We start from the raw sequence: 24,053 nt of genomic DNA, 5'->3' as shown, positions 1-24,053 counted from the left end.
ATTCCTCCATCCATGGAATTTTCCAGGCAAGAGACGAGTAGGTTGCCATAAAGCTGAAAACTCCCCAAATAGTTAGACATTAAGAAATATATTTCCAAATGACTGTGGCTCAAAAACAGTTTCTGAAGAAATTTTAAATATTATGAATTAAGTGAATATGAAAATGAACTCAATTTTTTGGATACAGATAAAGCAATGCATAGAACAATATCCATAGCATTAAGTTATATGTTATCAAATAAGGAAGATCTAAAGTTTCTCACCTAACTATTCACCTTCAGTTCAGTTCACTTCAGCTGCTCAGCCATGTCTGACTCTTTGTGACCCCACAGACTACAGCATGCCAGGCCTCCCTGTCCATCGCCAACTCCCAGAGTTTACTCAGACTCAAGTCCATCGACTTGGTGATGCCGTCCAACCATCTCATCCTCTGTCATCCCCTTCTCCTCCCACCTTCAATCTTTCCCAGCATCAGGGTCTTTTCCAATGAGTCACTTCTTTGCATCAGCAGCCAAAGTATTGGAGTTTCAGTTTCAGCATCAGTCCTTCCAAGGAATATTCAGGACTGATTTCCTTTAGGATGGACTGGTTGGATCTCCTTGCAGTCCAAGGGACTCTCAGGAGTCTTCTCCAACACCACAGTTCGAAAGAATCAATTCTTCAGCGCTCAGCTTTCTTTATGGTCCAACTCTCACATTCATACATGACTACTGGAAAAACCGTAGCTTTGACTAGATGGACCTTTGTTGGCGAAGTAATGTCTCTGCTTTTTAATATGCTATCTAGGTTGGTCATTACTTTTCTTCCAAGGATTAAGCGTCTTTTAATTTCATGGCTGCAGTCACCATCTGCAGTGATTTTGGAGCCCAAGAAAATAAAGTCTCTCACTGTTTCCATTGTTTCCCTATGTATTTGCCATGAAGTGATGGGACCGGATGCCATGATCTTAGTTTTCTGAATGTTGAGTTTTAAGCCAACTTTTTCACTCTCCTCTTTCACTTTCATCAAGAGGCTCTTTAGTTCTTCACTTTCTGCCATGAGGATGTGTTATTTGCATGTCTGAGGTTGTTGATATTTCTCCCGGCAATCTTGATTCCAGCTTGTGCTTCCTCCAGCCCAGCGTTTCTCATGATGTACTCTGCATAGAAGTTAAATAAGCAGGGTGACAATATGCAGCCTTGACATACTCATTTTCCTATTTGTAACCAGTGTGTTGTTCCCTGTCCAGTTCTAACTGTTGCTTCCTGACCTGTATACAGGTTTCTCAAGAGGCAGGTTAGGTGGTCTGGTATTCCCATCTCTTGAAGAATTTTCCAGAGCTTGTTGTGGTCCACACAGTCAAAGGCTCTAGCATAGTCAATAAAGCAGAAGTAGATGCTTTTCTGGAACTCTCTTGCTTTTTCAATGATCCAGTGGATGTCAGCAATTTGATCTCCGGTTGCTCTTTCTTTTCTAAAACCAGCTTGAACATCTTTAAGTTCATGGTTCTTGTACTGTTGAAGCCTGACTTGGAGAATTTTGAGCATTACTTTACTAGCAGGTGAGATGAGTGCAACTGTTGGTAGTTTGAGCACACTTTGGCATTGCCTTTCTTTGGGATTGGAATGAAAACTGAACTTTTCCAGTCCTGTAGCCACGGCTGAGTTTTCCAGATTTGCTAGCATATTGAGTGCAGCACTTTCACAGCATCATCTTTTAGGATTTGAAATAGCTCAGCTGGAATTCCATCACCTCCACTAGCTTTGATTGTAGTGATGCTTCCTAAGGCCCACTTGACTTTGCATTCCAGGATCTTTGGCTCTAGGTTGATGAGCATACCATCATGATTATCTGTGTCAGGAAGATCTTTTTTGTATAGTTCTTCTGTGTATTCTTGCCGCTTCTTTATATCTTCTGCTTCTGTTAGGTCTATACCATTTCTGTCCCTTTTCTTGCCTCTCTTTGCATAAAATGTTCCCTTGGTATGTCTAATTTTCTTGAAGAGATCTCTAGACTTTCTCATTCTTTTGTTTTCCATGTCTTTGCACTGATCACTGAGGAAGGCTTTCTTATCTCTCCTTGCTATTCTTTGGAACTCTGCATTCAGATGGGGATATCTTTTGTTTTCTCCTTTACCTTTCACTTCTCTTCTATTCAAAGCTATTTGTAAAGGCTCCTGACCTTAGGAAAATATAAAAAGACAAACTTAATGTACAAATAATGAAAATAAAACAAGTAGATATCAATAAATTTGAAAACAAGAAAACATCTAAGAAAAAGAAAGTGAACTAAACCAAAAGTTGGTTCTCTGAAAAGAGAAATAAAATTAATAATATTTTGTCCTGGCTAATCAAATAAAAAAGAGAGAACACAGATTAACAATACCAGAAATGAAAAAGGGGTCATCATTACTGATTCCAAAGATATTAAAAGGAATAATACAAGCAACTTTAAATTGTATTTAAATTTTTGATAATTTGGATGAAATAGATTCTTTAAAAGACATAAACTCCCAGAACTAATGCAGAGAGAAACAGGCAGTCTGAATCATTTTATATGTATTAATAAAATTTAACTAATAATTAATAGTCTTCTAAGTAAGAAAGCTCAGGTATTGATGGCTCACTGGTAAATTCAATGAAAATTTTAGGAATAAAATAATAATTTTCCACGATATTTTCCAGGTGATAAAAGTAGAGGGAGCATTGCCTAGCTAAATGTATGAGATCAGCATTATTATGAAAACCACATAAACACTTTTTATGAAAAGAAAATTATGGATCAATATGTCTCATGAACCATAACTGTGAAAGAATAGCTAATAAATATTAGCAAATCAATTCAGAATATATAACCACTAGTACCACCTGGAAAGCCCATAAAAAGTAAAAATACATGATAATTAATTGGGGTTTATATAAGGAATTCAAGGCTTTTTCAACATTCAAAATCAGTCAATGCATTTCATTATACTAATAGACTGAATAAGAAAAATATACCTTTATATCAATAGATGCAGGAAAATTGCTTGTTAAAATTTAAAATTCATTCATTATAAAAACACACAAAAAATGAGGAATAGAAATCTCCTTAATATAATAAGTGGTATATATGAAAATCTTCCAGCTAATATCATACCTAATGTTATGATAAACCCTTATTCCCTAAAGGTTGTGAGCAAAGTATGTTCTTTCTAAGAAGAAATATAAATGAAAACTGTACAGATTGGAATGAAAGAAACACAACTTTTAATTCACAGATGACAATTTTCAATGTAGGAAATCATGAACAATCTATGAAAAAAGACAGTTTGACATTAATAAGCAAGTGGAACAATATCACAAGATACAAGGTCAATAGACAAAAGCTAATTGCTTTTATACATAAGAGCAATAACGATTTTTAAATTTGAAGTTATTTTGGAACTACTATTTAAATAGCACCAAAAAAGTGGATGCATGTGTCGAGGTTGCATCAGTCCTGTTCAACTCTCTGTGACTCCATGGACTGTAGCCCACCAGGCTCCTCTGTCCATGGGTTTATCCAGGCAAGAACACCGGAGTGGATTGCCATGCTATTCTCCAGGGGATCTTCCAGACCCAGGGATCAAACCCAGGTCTCCTGTGTCTCCTGCACTGGTGGGCGGGTTCTTGACCACTACTGCCACCTGGGAAGCTCCCAGCTAGTGGACACTTAAGTGTAAATCTTTTATGTGCACGTCTGTAAGAGGATAACTATAAGCAAGGAAAAAATCAGAGAAGATCTCAATAAATGCGAGATAGTTTGTGTTCATTCATTATAAGACTCAATATCATCAAGATCTGCATTATTTCCAACATGATCACTATAGATCATGATTGATATAGTCCCACTGAGAACCACAGCAAGCTTTTTTATAGATGTCAACCTACCTATTCTAAAGGTTATATGGGAAGGCAAAATACCTATAATATTCAAAAATATTTTGATGGGGAAGAAGAAGGTAGAAGAGGAGGAGAATGACAACAACAAGTTGAAAAAAGTCATACCATCTTATTCAAGACTTTTTTTTATTTGAATAGCATAAAGCTACAATAATGAAGACAGAGTGGTGTTGAGGAAAGACTAGCCACACAGATCAATGAAACATAATAGGGAGCCAAGAATAACATTAATATACTCAACTGATTTTAACAAAGGTGCAAAGACAGTCTGATGGAGAACGGATAGGGTTTTATACATTGAAATAATGGATCTTCCATATTTTTTAAAAAATGAACCTCGATAAAGATTTATATCTTACATATTGATAGTATTCCAGTCCACTATGATGAAAAGGACAGCAATTTTTGGTGTTATTTCTAGGAGGTCTTGTAGGTCTTCACAGAACCTTTCAACTTCAGCTTCTTTGGTGCATAGCTTTGAATTACTGTGATGTTGATGGTTTGCCTTGGAAATGAATTACTCAGCAAAAATTATCTTAAATTCTTATGGTATGTCTTGTTCTAGGTGCTACTGAATCTATAGTTAAAAAAAAGATTGACACATTTCCTTTTTGTAAATGGATTGTGTTCTAGAGCATTAAAAAAAAAGCACACAAATTAAATATATTATGTTAAGCCACTTTGAGGCAAAAGAGGAAAGAAAACAAGGAAATGATGACAAAAACTTAGGGATGATGTGAAATGCAGATCATATCATTCTCCATGCATCATTGTATATGTCCTAGGGATGTATGTGTATATGCATGTATTTATAAGTGATAGCTTTGCAGGAATTTATTATACTTTTTAAATGGCTAAGTGACTCAGAACTGAGACATTCTTGGGTCTATGATGAGAATTATGAGCCATAATCTAAGAAGAATGATTGATCCAGTTTTGTTCGTCTGTAGTCCAAAGAGGAAGAGGAGTAAGAGAATGTGACAGATTTACCTTTTATTTGTTCTTTTTCTTATTTTGTTTCTTTTAAATTGGTTGATCCTTTTCACTGGGGTCCATTTTAGTGGAGATGCTTGAAATTTAAACACAGACATTTTATAAAATAAAGGTTGATCAACAGTTTTAGTCTCTTTATTCCACAATAAATGGAGACTAGAACATGCAAATACCTACTAATCAAACTCATGAAACTATTTTTCTTATGTATTTTGACCGTCACTCATTTTTCTAACCTCAAATATTTATTTTCTACAGTCATTTGTTTAAATCTACCTGCATAGATATTGCTTTTTTTCTCTTAGTTTCTTTTTATATCTCAACCTTCTCTCTGAGATCACTTTCTTTCTTCTAGAAGAATATTCAGGAATTTATTTATTGATGTTCTCTTTCTGCTGATTTTAGATTCTTATTTTTTCCCTTTCTACTTACCCATATCTCTCTATGTATATCTTCCTACCTATCTACCTGTCTTTATTGGTTATAAGACTCTGATTTAATACATGAGAAGTACAGTATGTACAGGTTGAGGGTGAAGCTGAGGTTCCAATACTTTGGCCATCTGATGTGAAGAGTTGAATCATTGGAAAAGACCCTGATGCTGGGACTGATTTAGGGCAAGAGGAAAAGGGGGAGTCAGAGAATGAGATGGTTGGATGGCATCGCTGACTCAATGGACACGAATCTGAGCAAACTCTGGGACATAGTGAAGGACAGAGAAGCCTGACGTGCCACAGTCCATGTGGTTGCAAAGAGTCAGATATGACTTAGCAACTGAACAACATGCACAGGTTGTAAGTAAAGGATTCACTCAGCAGATCTGAATTTTCTAAATATTGCAGATTCCAAAGACTAGTGTGTTTCTTGCCTATTTCTTAGGAAATAACCTCTAAACTCTTGGAATATCGTGCCTGGATGGAAAGTATTTGTTTACCTGAATTGGATCACATCATATAGTTTATCCTAAGTACGTGATCCATAGTAGAAGACTTGGCCCCCTTGTTTTCTGCTTGACCTCTGGAGGGGATGGAAACTGAAAGTCAGCAATGTAGGTGGTCAGCCATTCCTTCATGAATAACCTTCATTAAAATCCCTAGACATCAAGGATTGGGTGAACTTCCTTCCCCGTTTGGTAATACTCTCTGCACATTACCATTCATCATTGCTATGGGAATTAAGCACTTTCCACATGACTCCACTGGGAGAGGACTCCTAGAACCTTGTATCTAGTTCTCCTGGACCCTGCCCTATCTTTTTCTATAGATGATTTTAGCCTATCTTTCACTGTAATAAACCACAGCTGTGAGTAAAACATTTTTGAGAACATTTTTAACAAGTCACTGAAACTGAGGATGGTCATGGTAACCTCCCAAAGACACAGAACATATGATCATTTGTTCTTCTAGGCTGAATTGACATGAAGGATGACATTCTCAGATCAGAGTTATACAAAACAAATCTTAACCAATATCAAGATTTACTGATAATTTCAAAGATACAGGTAATCAAGATGCCAAGACAAAGCAGGTAAAAGAGGTCTTGCATAAGATCTTCTCTTCCCTTACTGAACATGAAGAATCCAACCCAGACAGTAGGTGAGAGTAACTTCACAGAGGGAAGAAGCATTTGAGTCATGAAATATCTTCACTTTATATAATATGTTAGTGTGACATTTTTTGGGGAGGGAATCTATGCCTCACACAGGACTTCCCTGGTGGCTCAGACGGTAAAGCGTCTGCCTACAATGCAGGAGACTGGGGTTTGATCTCTGGGTGGGGAAGATCCTCTGGAGAAGGAAATGGCAACCCACTCCAGTTCTCTTGCCTGGAAAATCCTATGGGAGAAGCCTGGTAGGCCACAGTCCATGGAGTCGCAAAGAGTCAGACACGACTGAGCGACTTGACTTGATGCCTCACACACCATGGATTTTGAATTTATTTACTCTACATAATCCTTAGCCAAGTATAGGCCCCTAAGATCATTCTAGAAACAAGGGCTATTGTTTTTAGAAAATATCACATATATTTATGAAAAGGAGGATAGATTGGGTATCTGCTTTCTTTTTTCCTTCTGGTTAGAGGGCTTGAATAGACACAGCACAGCTAATTTGTATCCTCGTTCCCTCAGATATGTGTGAGCTGTGATGACATTTAGCTCAAGACTATAATGTATATCTGAAAATGATACAAAATCTGAAATTATAAGCTCCATTGAGTCATTAATATATTTTTTAAAAATATCTACTCATAATATCCTGCATATGCTGCTGCTGCGGCTACTGCTTCTAAGTCACTTCAGTCGTGTCCGACTCTGTGCGACCCCATAGATGGCAGGCTACCAGGCTCCTCTGTCCCTGGGATTCTCCAGGCGAGAATACTGGAGTGGGTTACCATTTCCTTCTCCAATGCATGTATGCATGCTAAGTCACTTCAGTCATGTCAGACTCTGTGCGAAGCTCCTCTGTCCACAGAATCCTCTAGGCAAGAATACTGGAATGGGTTGCCATTTCCTTCTCCAATCCTGCACATGATGTTACTAATGATTATTATCTGTCTTCCACCTTTGTTAAAGCCCCCTTTCCCAACCTCCCATCTCGTTTTGTTGGATAATCCAACACAGCACCTTTCAACTAGCTTCTTTCATAGAGTCATTTACTTCACTGTATCAACACTAATTAGTTTTGCTGTATAACAAATTACCACAAAATTCAGTGGCTTAAAATCATTATAAACATTTGTTATCTCTCCCAGTGTCTGTATAGAATAATTTGTCAGTGGCTTTGCTGGGAGGTTGTATCTCAACCTCTAATGAGGTTGCAATTAAGATGTTTATAGAGATGTCAGATTTAACTGGGAAGAGGGGGTCCACTTCCAATGCAGCTCCTTCACCTGCCCAGCAAGTTGCTGCTTGCAAGTCACCGAAAAGCCTGTTTCATTCTCTATAGGGCTCACCATATCACTATTTGAGTGTCTTCACAGCACAGCATTCTGCCTTCCCCAGAGCAAGCAAAAGTTACAGTCTATTTATGATCTAGTCTCAGGGGTCACACTGCATGACCACTTTTTACTTTTTAGTTCCCAACTGGAACATATCACAAATTCACTACACCAATCGGAAACTTTCCAGCGCTAACACATCAAAAGCTCATCACTATGATGTTCAAAGGTGATATCTGAAGCATGAGCTGTGAAATCACACAAACACTAGGCAGTCAGAACAGAAAGCGAGCCACCAGCATGACATCCGAACTTTCACTGTGTCCGGCCAGAAGTTACTTTGCTCTTTGTGGGCTTTCTAAGATGTGATGATGCTTTGAATTGATTTTGAGTAAATCTTACTTATTATCTCTTACAATTTTGCCTCCTCACCTGAAACTCCAATTATATTTTCTCACTTTATCCTCCATATCTTTACCCTCTCATTGTTTGTATGTGCCTTTTTATCTTTGGAATAATTTCTGGATATTTTTTTCACCCTGTCTTCTTGTTTTTAGTTTTCTCTATTGGAGTAATAATATTTTTTAGAAAGTTTCCAGTAGGTTTAAATGACTACCGTTATATTTCTATTTCTAGTAGTTTTGCTTGGCTGTTTATTCAAATAGCTTTTTTTTAAGAAATATTTAAGCCTCTCTTTAATTTTTTAAAAAAATATTTTATGCTCTATATATGATCATTCAAATGTTTGAACGGTTAATTTCTGGTTTTTTTTGATTCTCTGCTGGCTCTTGCTCATGGTGCTGTAATTTCTTGTGTGCTTTCTAATTTATGTGAACAGTTTGCTGGCTGAAAAACACTAGTATTAAACTATTTTGTTTTATTTTCTAATTGGAAGGACTGATGCTGACGATCCAGTACTTGGGCCCCCTGACACAAAGAGCTGATTCACTGGACAAGACCCTGATGCTGGAAAAGATGGAAGGCAAAAGAAGATGCTTGAACAGTATCACCAACTCAATGAACAAGAATATGAACATCGTTCAGGAGACACTGAAGGACAGGGAGCCTGGCGTGCTGCCGTCCATAGGGTCACCAAGAGTCAGACATGACTTAGCGACTAAACAACAACAATTTTCTGCTTCCAGTTTTTCAAAGGACAAATTAGAATTATATATAAGGTTTAACATAGGTGCTTGGAGATGGCATGTGATTAAAAAAAAACATGAGCTTTACCATTAGGCAGAACTGAATTTAAATCCCAGCTCTGACACTTACTACACATATAATCTCAGTTCATCTTAGTTGATTCAGAGATAAAAGGAGGATAGTATTAATTACCTCAGGAGTTACTATCGGATTAAAGAGATTATGTATGTGATATACCTAGCACCCCTGGAGGAGGACATGGCCCCCCACTCCAGTATTCTTGCCTAGAGAGTCCCCATGGACAGAGGAGCCTGGTGGGCTGCAGTCCATGGGGTCGCAGAGCTGGACATGACCAAGTGACTAAGCAGAGCATACCTAGCACACATTTTCCATGTAATAGATACTCAGTGAAGGACTGCTATGTTGTTATCATTGATATGCATTACTAAGGAATAAGCCAAAATATCAGTCCTTTTGTATGTACCACAGAAAGGTGCTTTACAATGTCATAAATTATATTCAGTGGATTTTGTTTTCAGATTTTCTAAATTTAAAGCAACTGCACATGGAAAAGACTAATTTATCACTTTTACCTTTATGGATCATGCTTTTGATATCCAGATCTCTTTCCTTAACCTTAGATTCTGCATTATTTTTTAAAGATTTATTTTTTCACATTTGACTTTGTGATCCTTTCCAAGTTACTTTTATAAGGTGCAAGACTTAAGTCAAAATTTACTTTTCTTTCTTTCTTTCTTTTTTTTTTTTACGCATTAAAGGTATCCTATGGGTTCCCCTGGTGGCTCAGCAGTAAAGAATCTGCCTGCAATGCAGGAGCCACGGGTGACATGCCTTCGATCCCTGGTCGGGAAGATCCCCTGGAGGAGGGAATGGCACCCCACTCCAGTATTTTTGTCTGGAGAATCCCCACGGACAGAGGAGCCTGGTGGGCAACAGCCCATGGGGTTGCACAGAGTCAGACAGGACTGAGGAGAGTTAGCATAGCCTTGTTCCGGGACCATTGCTAAAAGGCTTCGTTTCTTCCATTGCATAGCCTGGATAACTTGCTCAAACATCAGATGAGCGTTATTTGTGTAAGACTATTTCTGGATCATTTCTTGCCTCTGTTCACTACATTTATCTCTCTTCCTATAGAACATAGACTTGATTAATGTGACCACAGATCTTCCTCAACTTATGATGCAGTTACATCCTGATAAACCCATCACAAGCTGAAAATATTTGAAGTCAAAAATACATTCAATACATCACAGTTTAGCTTAGTGTAGCTTAAACATGCTTCGAACACTTATACGAGCCTGTGTTCAGTCTCTTTAGTTATGTCCAGCTCTTTGTGACCCCATGGACTGTAGCCCACCAGGCTCCTTAGTCCCTGGGATTATCAGGCAAGAATACTGGCATGGGCTGCCATTTCCTTCTCCAGGGGATCATCTCAACCCTGGGATCGAACCAATGTCTCTTGCATCTCCTGCGTTGGCAGGCAGGTTCTTTAACAACTGTACCACCTGGGGAGCCTACAGTTGGGCAAAATCATCTAACACAAGGCCTATTTTATAATAAAGTATTGAATAAATATTATATTGGAAGTAAAAACAAAATGATTATTTGGATACACGATGCTCTTAAGTGTATTGGTTGTTTATCCTATGACTATGGCTGACTGGGAGAGTATTATACCACTCACCACTAGACAGGGAAAAAAGACTCAAGATTCAAAATTCAACATATAGTTTCTAATGAACCCTAGTGTTTTCACAACATTATAAAGTCAAAAACTTGTAAGTTGAACCATTGAAAGTTGAGGGTCATTTTTATACAATGAATTAAGGAATCAGGTAGAATGATTCATCTCACAGTTTTCATTTTTAGCACTGTTTTATTTATTCTAGTTCCACTGCCTTTCCATATAAATATTATAATAATATTTTCTATATATGCAAACCTTTTTCACTGGGATGTGAATTTTGTTAAATCTATATATCAATTTAGGAAGAACTAAGATCTTTACTATGTTGATTTCTTTTATTAGTGGTGTATAGCATGAAACCCCCCCCCCTTTTTTTTGTGAATTTAGATTTAAACCTAAGTATTTAGGGCTAAGTATGGGCTTCCCTGGTGGCTCAGCGGTAAAGACTCTGCCTGACAATTCAGGAGACCTGGGTTCAATCCCTGGGTTGGGAAGATCCCCTGGAGAAGGAAATGGCAACCACTCCAATATTCTTGCCTGGGAAATCTCATGAAAGAGCAGCCTGGTGGGCTTATAGTCCATGGGGTTGCTAGAATCAGACATGACTGAGCGACTAAACAACAACAACGGCAACAATTTCATCCCTTTGCAGTTATAAAGCATACTGTATTTTAAATTTCATTCTTCACTTGATCATTACTGGTAGGCAGAAATATAATTGATTTTTATGTGTTAATTGGTATCCTGCAACCTTGCTCAACTCACTAGTTCTAGAATGTTTTTATTGATTTCTTAACTTTTCCATGGAGATGAAAGGAATAAAGAGATAGTAAGTGGAAAAGCACAGAATTTGGTTTTGTGCTTTCAGGTGACAAAGGCTGTTTGCTTTCAACTTCAGATGAGTAATTTACATGATGTGTTATCTATATATAGTTGAAAAAGAATGTTGGATGTTACATCAAACTGAAAAGTAAATATTTGTGTAAATTATACACAGTAAGGAAAACTGAAAAGGAAATCATGAATTATCCCTTTACATACAAAATGGTTTAATCAGGACATAAATTGATAAAAAAAAAATCACTCATATGAAGTCACAATATTTGATTCAATGTAGGATATTACTTTTAAAGCACTTATCCAGGGAAAGCAACACTGTCCCTTTTCCCATGACAATGCATAAAGAATATATCACCAGTGGCTCAAGTTTCTTGGGAAATACTTTACACATTGATAGTTTTGCTTTATCATTGAGACAGCTTCTCTTAAATTATAAATTGTTCCTCTAGTGTAAGTTAGACATATTTTGAATGATACAAATTCTTTCAAAGTGTAAGATGTGACTTCAAATTCTTTGCATTTATTGTTGCAGGGGTAGCTTACAGACCAAGGAAATAATTTGTTAACTGCTGTTGCCATATTCCAAACACTAGTGCCATCTTTGGATTACTAGGAGCATCAACATAAAACTTAATATCCTAGCATTACTATCTTTCTGCTCACCCTAAATCACACTATAACGTTTCACTTTCCTTGAGAAAAATCATTTTCCTTTCATTTTAAAATGTAATGAAGTATAATTTATGGGATTATATGGGCTTCCCAGGTGGCGCTAGTGGTAAAGAACCTGCCAGTCAATGCGGGAGATGTAAGAGATGCAGGTTTGATCCCTGGGTAGAGTAGAGCCCCTGGAGAAGGATGGGGCAACCCACTCCAGCAATTCTTGGCTGGAGAATCCCATGGACAGAAGAGCCTGGTGGGCTACAGTCCATGGGGTCGCAAAGAGTTGGACAAAACTGAAGCGATTTAGCATGCATGCATCTATCTACTTATCTACAGATAGATATATGTTTCTGTCAAAAAAGGAATGAGAATCCATTGTGGTAGACTCAAACCCCACCAAGATAGATTTTGGCTGTCAGTTAGAAGGACTCTGACTGTGGGGCAAAGTGTAGAACTCTTAAGAGAGTAGCACAGGAAATGTTGCAATTTGTTACCTGTACCCCAAATCACACAGACCACATGATGAGTATATTCATGTCATAATCCATTTATTTCACTAATTTAATTGACGGGCACAATAAAAACTTGACATGATTAACCTAAAATAATTATGGAAAGCATATCCATACACATTTAACTTAAAAGACATAATGCTCCTTTATTTGTAAAAATACCTAAAATACAAATATATATATAGCTTCCCTGGTAGATCAGTTGGTAAAGAATCTGCCCTGCAATGCAGAAGACCCTGGTTCAATTCCTGGGTCAGGAAGATCCCCTGGAGAAGGGATAGGCTACCCACTCCAGTATTCTTGGGCTTCCCTTGTGTCTCAGCTGGTAAAGAGTCTGCCTGCAATGTGGGAGACCTGGGTTCGATTCCTGGGTTGGGAAGATCCCCTGGAGAAGGGAAAGGCTACCCACTCCAGTATTCTGGCCTGGAGAATTCCATGGACTGTATAGTCCATGGGATCACAAAGAGTCAGACACGACTGACCAACTTTCACATCCATTCATATATATATATATCAAACAGATTCAGTTTCAGCTCTTATCTAACCTGTATTCACAGGACATCTTTATTTTCAGTTTTGTTTTCTTTAAAGTAGAATATGAACGTCAATATTTTTGTCTCTGCGTGACAAATGTGGATTTCCTCACATTCCCCAACCTTTGACAATCATCTCACATCTAATTTAATATCAGCATTTTTATGCCATGTGGACAGCATTTAAATTAAATTAAGCACTTAGCATAATAACTAAAATGGCATAAACGAGTTTTGGAAAAAATACTACAGTTGTTGGAAGCGTTCAGCCCCACTTGTCAGGGGATCACTGTGTGGGCAGCCTGGAGACCCGGGGTGCCCTGGGCTCGGTCTAGAGAGGACTGGGCAAATCCACAAGTCCGTTGAGTGGAAGGAAGTGGGTGAAAATCCTTTAATAATTCTGTTTTATATTCATTTCCTTTGGCTTATGAATGACAGTCCAGAAACTGTCTGCAACTCCTTACAATGGTCTTGGGACCTCTCTCTCTTGCCTACTGCCCGTTGAGTCACCACAAGCAAATGCAAGTGCCCTGAACAACCTTGGCAGGAACTGAAGCCAGCGCTGACTAGCGCCTGAGGGCTGGCGGATTTTCTGCATCAACTGCTCTTCCAGATGACTGGATCCAAAACGGTGACAGGTGTTATGGGCTTTATTACTTCTCTTCAGGAAGAAATCTGAGGGCACTTGAATTTTTTAAACAGTTGGATGCTATCCTACCCAACTGACTTCTCCTCACATTTTATGACTTACGTCATAATTATACTTCCGAAAACTAAGATAGCAAGATGTAGTAACCTCTTTCCCTCCTTGCATCAAGTATGTAAAATATTCAGAAAAGCAAGAGACAACTTTTGGGAACTCTATCTGTTTACCTTTCTACATGACTAAGACTGTAATGTGATTTAACTTTCAATGATCAACTTGAATGACTTCCAGTAAATGACCCTTCACTTCCATTACTGTTGTAGGATCCAACTGCACCTGTCACACTGTGCTTTTATTTTAAAGTCAGATTCTGATTTCCATGGGAAGGGGATCACAATTTGCCTCCCCAAAATATGCCATGCTGGCAGATGGATATTTTGAGCTGAAGGCAACTGAGTTAGGACAGACACAGGATATTCTTCCCTCTATGTGCCTAAGGGCAGGACATGCATTTCCCATCTCACCAGGGACAGAGGTGGTGCTGAGATATGTCTGCATAAAATCTTACCAAATAACCCTGATCTTCCATTAAGTTCCTCCCATAAATTTACCTTCCATACTTACTGTCCAAACCCCTTTTCCTTTGTCTCTTCACTTCCCCACAATTTGTAGTCCACTGTTTAAACTGCATATAAACCCTCAAAGTCCACTGCTTCTTTGCATCTTGAACTTCTTTTCTCTGAAAACCTCCATGCACACAAAAAATTAAAATATTAATATCAAAGGAAATGTGTATGCCCTTTTCCTCTTAATCCGTCTTTCGTCCATTTAATCTAGAAGTCCCAGTGATATAACATAAGATGGTAGAGGTAAAATTTTCTCCATCTGTATGTTAGGAATATGGATGTTAATCCCCAATAACATTTCATTTCACTTTAAATATCTACTCATTATTCAGTGGTAGAAAGGGATAGAATTGTGTGTGTGTGTGTGTACATACACACACACATATATGTGTGTGTGTGTATATAAACACACACACACTAAGTTGCTTCAGTCGTTCCAACTCTTTGTGACCCTATGGAATGTAGCTCGCCAGGCTCCTCTGTCTGTGGGATTCTCCAGGCAAGAATACTGGAGAGGGTTGCCATGCCCTCCTTCAGGGGGTCTTCCTGACCCAGGGATCGAACCCATGTCTTCTGTGGCTCCTGAATTGCAGGCGGATTCTTTACCACTGAGCCACCAGGGAAGCCTATATATATATATAGTGCAGTTAGATCCAACAACAGTAATGGAAGTGAAGGGTCATTTGCTGGAGGTCCTTAAAATTTACCATTGAATGTTAAGTCACATTACAGTCTTTCTTAGGCATGCAGAAACGTACATAGATGGAGTTCCTAAAAGTTGTCTCCTGCTTTTCCGAATATTTTACGTACTTGATGCAAGGAGGGAAACAGGTTGCTTCATACTGATACATATATACACACACACACACACACACATATATATATATATATACACACACACATATGCATATACATGTATATATGTATAGAGAGAGGGTTTATCCGGCAGTATTTAAGAGACTTCTGTGGTCAGATTGCAAATTTTTAAGCTTACTCCATCATTTGTGTAACATTGATAATTTAATTAAGATCTCTTGCCTTAGCAATTTTTTTTTAAGACAAATTTGTTTCTTCATAGAATTGTGTTGAAAATTAAAGGACTTCATAAATATAAATCACATAAAACAATATCTGAGACATTGTTCTCAACCAATGCTAGATTTAAATAGTACAGATGAAGTCTCCAGTACTATAGTCACACTGAAGCAAAACAGCAGTACTCATATTACGCTAAAGCTTTGAGCATGATTTAATTATTGCGATGCTTTCAAAACATTAATTTGTAATTTGATTTTGGTTTTACTTCTTTAAATGGGTCCTCAGTTATCTCACATGAGAAACACTGTCTTAAATCTTCTTGCACCATGCCAAGTCATGATAACTTAATTTTACCTATAAATATATATATTCACGTGGCAGGTTAGACTCTACAAAGATTAGCACAATGTGGCTTCTGGCTAGGAGAAATTTAATTTTTGTCTATTTGGTAGAGGTCTAGGAACCCACTATCTCTTCTGGGAAGTCAGAAAATTTTGAATACAAATGAATTTCCACTTTACAATTGAAGTTAAGTAGTTGAAATAAAGCTTTTAGTTTATAAGATACTGGATGATACAATCATCAGTTTATGTACAACATATATTATTATATCTGCATTTTTGTGTAAGTTAAATTTTAATCTCTAACACATTCAATATGATCAGATAAAAATCTCATCTCATTCCTTACATGAAATTACAAATGTCCTTAATAATTTAACATATAACTTTGACTTACATAAAACTATCAAGACTCATACTTCATGGGAATTTATCACATATTCTAGAGCAACAAGTCCTAATGATCTGGTTCTTTACCCTTTTCTGTAGTGACATAGATATGAAAAATGGAGGGATCTGTCTGGAATGTAAAGTAACATGTTCATAAAGTGCTTCTACAGATTCTGCTATGCTCCCCTACCCCTGTACCCCTGTTTAGATGACTAACATGACTGATTGATTTAGTAGCATTTTGTCCTCCGTAGTAGCAGAAGCAAAATGTTTTCACGACACAGGAGCATGTCATGTGTTTATAACACTAAATACCTTCTTACTCATGCGTTAAATAAAAACATTCAAGGAGTGACTCTATGGTCATTTAAATGATATTTTAAAAATAATTTTAGAATTCTGACTCAATTCAGGAAAAGACTGTTAGGTTTTAATTTAAAATGAAATCACATTAAAATAACTAGGACCCAGATCTATCTTTGGCATGGGCTGCTTGCCATGATGAATCTCTTAAGAAGCTGAGGGAAGGTGACCGTTTTAGAAAATATCTCAGCTCTGAAGGGTCAGCTAGCTTCTTTTTAAGAAATCTCTCTGGGAATGTATATTAATCTGGTTTATTAGTCATTCGTATCGACTGCAGAATACTATGAAGAGTTTAAATTTTAGAACTTCATAGAAATTTAAGAACTCATCTAGTACACCCTCATAATTAATAGCTCAAGATTCAAGGTCATTTTAGCATAATGGCCAAAACCATTGCTTCGGGGACTGGACTGCCTGAAGACTGTAGGAAAGTTGTGAGGCCCTGGGGAAATTACCTACATTGTCTTTGCCTCTTCTTTCTCAATTGTGCAGTGAGGATAGTATCTGACACCCTAGCAACTATCTCCCAGCTTTTGTGAGGATTATACGCCATAGTGTATACACATTGCTTAGAAGAGTATCTGGTACGTTGTAAGAATTATTTTGCTATTACTATACTTAATATCAGTTCAGTTCAGCCACTCAGCTGTGTCCGATTCTTTGCGACCCCATGGACTGCAGCACACCAGGTTGTGCTCCCCAGTACTTATGGGGAGAAACAATTAATTTGCCTTCTTTGAGTATCAGGGTTAATGATTTTAGACAACTTTTTTTTTTTTTTTTTTTGCCACAAGGTATGTGGGATCTCAGCTCACACAACCAGGGCTCAAACCCATGCCCCCTGCATAAGATGCAAGGAGTCTTAACCACTGGACCACTGGACTGCCAGGGAGATCTCAACATTTTGTTTTGTTTTTCTTCCTTAGAGATTCACTACATGTCAGTGAGGGTAGTAGTGGGAAAAGGATCTGATGACATTCATACATATGTGTCCCAGTGCTGCACAGAGATAAGACCTAGCCCATCTTCTTTAATATCTTCTTTAATAATCTTCTTTGTATACCTCCTAAGACAGAGGTATACAAAAGGAGACTTATACTCTCTACCTGATTTTCAGTTGGGGATAAAGAAGACAATAGGAAAAAAAAAATTACTGAAGAACAGACCCTTCTGCCTGGCTACCTCACACCTCAAACAATTAAATGATGTTTCTGTAAATGGAATAAATTATTACATTTATTTATTGTATATAAAAGGAGCCAAGCACAGTTACCTAAATCCATGGAGTTAACTATTTCCATTATCTCAAAATGCATTTTTCTAAGATCAAAGTGAGTGAAAATCACAACAGGAATTCAGTTCAAACACAGAGACCTCTTTTAGCAGAATACTCAAGAAACTAAAGATCATCATAAAACTTATGAGATCACTGAATGATGCCTCAAAGAGAAACATCCAGGAAACAGCAGAGAATCTTAAAATGCTGGTTACAATCTAGGCATAAACTGGCAGTTCAGTGAATGCTGCATGGAGTTCTAATTACTTCCTTAACACTGAGCCCAATTGCTTTCTTTCCAAAAGCTCCATTTCACTAACCTAATCATCCTTTGCCATGATATATAGGTGTGTATATACACATATATACACACACATAGGATTATAATGTTTCTAGTATACCCAGAATGTTATTTGGCCTTATTTTCTCTTCTACAGGTAGTATTTAACTCAGTATTTGTTCTGCCTGCTGAAATTACCCCTGTTGCTTGATATAAAAACATTATTCTATTTGTACGTATCTTCTACCTTTACTTGTAAGACAACTCCTTGCCAAATAGCAGCCATTTAATCTCAATAAAAACCTGGAAAATTCTACACAGCACAAGTTAAAGCCTTTGTCTTGAAGTAAGTCTTCTTTCTTGGCAAAGTGCGACCAGGGATGCTAGAATCAGAAATGGCCCAGATCTTATAATGGATGAGTTCTCTCCCTATTCACATCTTCACTAATATCTGGCTAATGTCAGGGGATATGCTGGTTGAGGGTGAGGTTGGGAGTGTTTTTAACAGGTAACAGAAAGGAATTAGCTAGCAGCCTTTTGTCATTGCCTCCCTAATTTAGGTGACCTGCCAGGGGGAAGGGAAGGAGGCTACTGCTGTCCCCGACCCCCAAATATCAAGGCAAAGCACCCAGGTTCTATATCTGTATATATCCCTAGATGCCCGTCAGTTTGGGGTAGAAATTGTATCAGAAGCTGGAAGAAGACTGGCTAAAGAGGTACTGTGAGAGCAGATAGAAGTGATTTGGGATCAACTGGGGGGAGGACTCAGGGCAAGACAGACAGGGAAGAAAGTGAACACCTAAGGTCACAGGGACCTACCAGGGAGGATGCTGGAACCATGATGGGAAGGCGATATTGTAAAGGATTGAAAGAAAGTGAAAGTGAAAGCGGAAATGGTAGCTGCTCAGTTGTGTCGGACTCTTTGCGACCCTGTGGACTATAGCCTACTAGGCTTCTCTGTCCATGGGGTTCTCCAGGCAAGAATATTGGAGTGGGTCGCCATTTCTTTCTCCAGGGAATCTTCCCCACCCAGGGATCAAACCCGGTCTCTTGCACTGCAGGATGATTCTTTACCATCTGATCCACCAGGGAAGCCCCAACCAAGGATTGGGAATGTACAAAAAGCCATTGATTCATGTCAATGTATGACAAAAACCACTACAATATTGTAAAGTAATTAGCCTCCAACTAATAAAAATAAATGAAAAAATAAAATAAAATAATACCATTTTCCTAGGCAAAAAAAAAAGCCATTGTAAAATCAACATTAAAATGTTCACTTTGGTATTTTAAATTATTTTGTCTCTTTATTTTCCTGTGTCTAGCCTAGTGCTTTTTTCTGACAGCATTTGTTCAGATTTCTCTTTATATGTCACAACCAAGCAACATTTCTGTGGTAGGTGCATGCATATGGACTTAGGCTCAGAGTCTGGGTCACTGCTAGGGTGCTCACTCTCTGTGGTCACATGGAAGATTCAGTAACGTCTCTTCCTATTTGCAAAATAGGCCTCTTCACAATACATAGCTTACACTGTTACTACAAATATTATATAACGGAGATGGAAAAATCTTTAGAAAATATTAACTGCTTTAAAATTAGGGTAAAGTGCAAGATTCCCATGGCAGCATCATCTATTCTAATTTCTTTAGTTCAGTTCAGTCACTCAGTTGTGTCCAGCTCTTTGTGACCCCATGAATCGCAGCACGCCAGGCCTCCCTGTCCATCACCAACTCCCGGAGTTTACTCAAACTCATGTCCATTAAATCAGTGATGCCATCCAACCATGTCACCCTCTGTCTTCCCCTTCTCCTCCTGCCTTCAATCTTTCCCAGCATCAGGGTCTTTTCAAACGAGTCAGTTTGAAAACTGACTTCGCATCAGGTGGCCAAAGTATTGGCGTTTCAGCTTCAACATCAGTCCTTCCAATGAACACCCAGGACTGATCTCCTTTAGGATGGACTGGTTGGATCTCCTTGCTGTCCAAGGGACTCTCAAGAGTCTTGTCCAACACCACAGTTCAATTTCTTAGTCTTAAAAAAAAAAAAAAATCCTTGTTATTTGGAACCTCTGGGTTTGCTTCTGCTTGAGCCCTTTCATCCTTCTACTGACTGAGGGTTGCGGGTCAGTGTTGAATTGTTGGAAATTTAACAAGTCAGTATCTGGGCCTGGGCGGAGGACCAACATAAAAGATATGAGTCCTAAGGTCTGGTATGGTATCTGGGAGAGCTGATAGCAGATATTGGATCCAAAGACTAATTCTGTGGGGAGGTCCCTGGGGCTCTGGCAACAGTATTCTGGAACCATCTAGACTAAAATTTGTTCTGGCGTCTGCCAGGACGTTCTAATACCTTCATGAGGCAAACAGCCAGTCTTTCCTTTTCAATCTTACTGCAACCTAGCCATTCTAGTCTAATCCAAAACCCTCGTGATAGTTTAATATCCCTGGGGCCATGACTCAAGGCACCTCCTTCCTCACTTCTGCTCTCTCTAAGCCAGGCTTTTTGCAGGTTTGTTTACTGGCATTTGAAACATGTCTCTCCCTCTACAAGTGACAGATGATTAACAGCTATAATTGTAATTGTAACCACAGTGAAAGTCAGAAGTTATTCCAAAACCTGGTGCCAGCGCCTGGGCAGCTCTCTACTGCTGAGGACCATATGAGCTCGGTCCGCCTCCGCAGAGATGCTTCTGTAGCTGTCACACTACAATTCACTCCAGTCTGTTCTCAAACATGTCAAAACACACTTGCTGTTTAGTCAAAGGTGGAGATGAGACAGGATTCCACATCCTATTATAGTAGATTAAAAACCACAATAAAATCAAAGACAAAACAGAAAGCTTCGGACCAATTTTTTCCCCCCTTTAAACTGATGGACTCCCTGTTTTCGTGCTTCAGCTTCTTACTGCTATCAAAGTAATGCCGTCTTTTTCTAAATACAGTTGATTTACTTTTTCTTTATTGACATAGGATTATCTGACTCTATATTACATCATTAATCTTTCCTTAAAGTGAGAGTTTCCCTGTGACTAGTGTTCACAATCAGCCTCTGTATTTTATTGTTTTTGAGCCACTACAAGCAAAGCTTACTTGGTCTTTCAGCAAGCAATTCTGTTCTATAGCTGTATACATTAACGCTCTGTTATTTATCTATTTACTTTGCTGTGTTTATGCAAAAGAGTGAACAAAGAAAAATGACTGTTCTCAGTCGTTGAGCATTATTTTTCTTCTCTTTTTCTCAGACTTATTGCATTATAATTGACAAAGTTTATGTTTCTTCTTAATCCCAGGAAGTAAGCTGTCAGCTGTGTGTCCATGTCCACACCCTCATTTTACCTTTAGATGTTCTTTCACCTGGTCTTAGCAGAGATGCTCAGAGTGGGGTTAGAGGGAAGATCAAGCTATTACTCTGTCTTTTGAACTGTTTGTGAATTTTCTAGTCCTTATATAGAACCTTATAAAACTCTCTTCTCATCAGCAACACAAATGATATATAAGAAACAGGGGCCATTAAGGAGTTCAATATTACTAATTGGATTTGCAGTTACTTTAAAATGTATCTTTGCCCCTAATACAGATTTATTTACAGGTCTCTGGTTGGGTCTCACTCTAATCTGAGGGGCTATGATTTCCAAAACCCATTATTGAATTGGAAGTTACAACTACAAGGCTTTGTTAAAAAGTTATTCAACTACACCTAGAATCTGTGGTCACAAAGTCAGCTCCCTTGTTATTATATAGTTCCCATAGAGAAGGGTGAGTTTCCATGGAGAATTAACAGTTTTCAGGCATTTTCAACATGATTTCATCCTAATAGGATTTACATAAATATTTCCCAAACAGAAAATGAAGAGGAGATGAAAATAGCACACATGGGGAAGTGTGGTTTACCTGTAAATCCTTATTGACTTTTTCAGTGTATGAGTTTGCTAATGGTTCCTCCAATTACAGTGGCAACTATACTGATACAGTGCAAAGAACATACTTGGCAATTATCCTTTGATCTTGTAGGTTCAGCCAGGCCAGACAGTACTTGGCTTTCTGAATGTTAGTTGGGTTGTGGTTTTTCTAGTCCAAAACAATTAAATTAGAAAATAGAGTACCCCCTCCCAAAACAGAAAGAAAATAGAGTACCCAAAGATAACATTTCAATTATTTAAAGCTTAAAAAATTTAGCACAAAGTGTGTGTGTATGCATATATAATTCAATCAATAGTATCAAATCCAAAATTCAATCTTACTTTGCTATCATTATATTTGAACCAATTCTCGAAAAAAATGATTACTCAAAAGTGGTAGAGTTCATTACATACCCTAGAGGGGCTCATCCACTGTTGAAGATTTTTTTTCCGTAATAACTAACAATGCTACTTTTCCTAAGTGCATGTTTGGTAAATAATGGAGGGTATGGCACCCAGGCACGATGTCATGTAACTCTCATAAAAGCACAAGAACTGATGAGGGGCGCAGACTGCCTGAGCTCACAGCCTGTTTCTAGTACTTGTCAGCTGTGTGGCTCTTGGGTCTATCACTTAACCTTTCTGTGACTCCATATTTTCATTCCCCAAATTGGAATGATGATAATAGCACGTAACTCACAAGACTGCTTAAGAAAAAATGTGATAACCATATGAATTACTTAAAAAGCCTAATACTGAGTATGCCTTTTATAAATGCCCCTATTGCAATGATATGACTGCTATTATTATCATATTTTAAGCATGAATAAAATAAGCACTGTTTTTTTTTTTTAATTTTTATTATTATTATTTTTTTTTTCCAGTGGGTTTTGTCATACATTGAACATTTTCATGAGCATACAAGGTTACAGACCTGGAATCTGAACACAGGTGTGTCTGATTTTAAAGCCACGGTTCTTATTTATTGCTCTAGTCTCCATCTCAGCTAGTGAACTTTTTGTCATTGAAAATCCAGAGATTTCCAGAAAGCACCCCCTTTAGGAATATCTTTTTTTTCCAATGTGAAATCAAAAAATGTTTATTGAAAATAGCTTTTTGTTGTTCTATTTGATTAGTATTTGTTTTTCATTCAAAATTAAAGATTTATGATAATTTGGGCTATATCATTTTAATACTCCACTCATTTATTTAATAAATAATTGAAGAATAAATTACATTTTTAAAATCACTGAAGAAAGTTCATATGTCAAAATTCATAAATATTTGAAAATCAGAAGTTCTTAACTGTTACTTATATTTTAGGTGAGTGTGATTTTCACTATTAATCACTTAGGTTTTTTTTTTTCTTTTCCTTCAGAAGTACAGAAATTTTTAAAATGTCATTTTAAACAAAGATTTGGCTCCCTAGAACCACTGAGGTTTGCCTTATCTCATTTTATTACTTAAATTCTACATATATGCCTTACTTCTCTGTATGTTAATGGTGACCTTGAAAGCAGAGAAATTCTTTGAAATACTCTCTGAATATCAGACTCTCCCCTATAATCCTCCCAAATCCTCCCCAACTGCATAATACAGATACCCTGGGACCATTGCTTTTATCAGACTTTCACTTCTCCTCTAATCTTTGTCTCAAAAGTCCAGTTTTCTTCTCCACTGCCTATTTTTTAAAATCTTATTTAAATTTAAACACCATACATTTCTGTAACGTTCCATAAAACGGGCATTAACCTCCTGAATATCTTTCAGTATCCCATAGGAATGAAATGAAAAGCAAATAGAATTTTAAAAGCATAGTGTGTTTAACAACAACAAAAAAAAATAGGGCAAATTGATATGTTCAGAGCCATTGTAAAAAATTCAAATGCCATTTTGAGGTTAGAAGTTAAAAGGCCTGAAGTTAAAAGATCATCCAGAAGAATATTAGAATATATGGCACTT

This window comes from Dama dama, chromosome 9 (assembly GCF_033118175.1).
Source record: "Dama dama isolate Ldn47 chromosome 9, ASM3311817v1, whole genome shotgun sequence".
Taxonomy (NCBI): Eukaryota; Metazoa; Chordata; class Mammalia; order Artiodactyla; family Cervidae; genus Dama; species Dama dama.
This window is presented reverse-complemented; position numbering follows the sequence as displayed.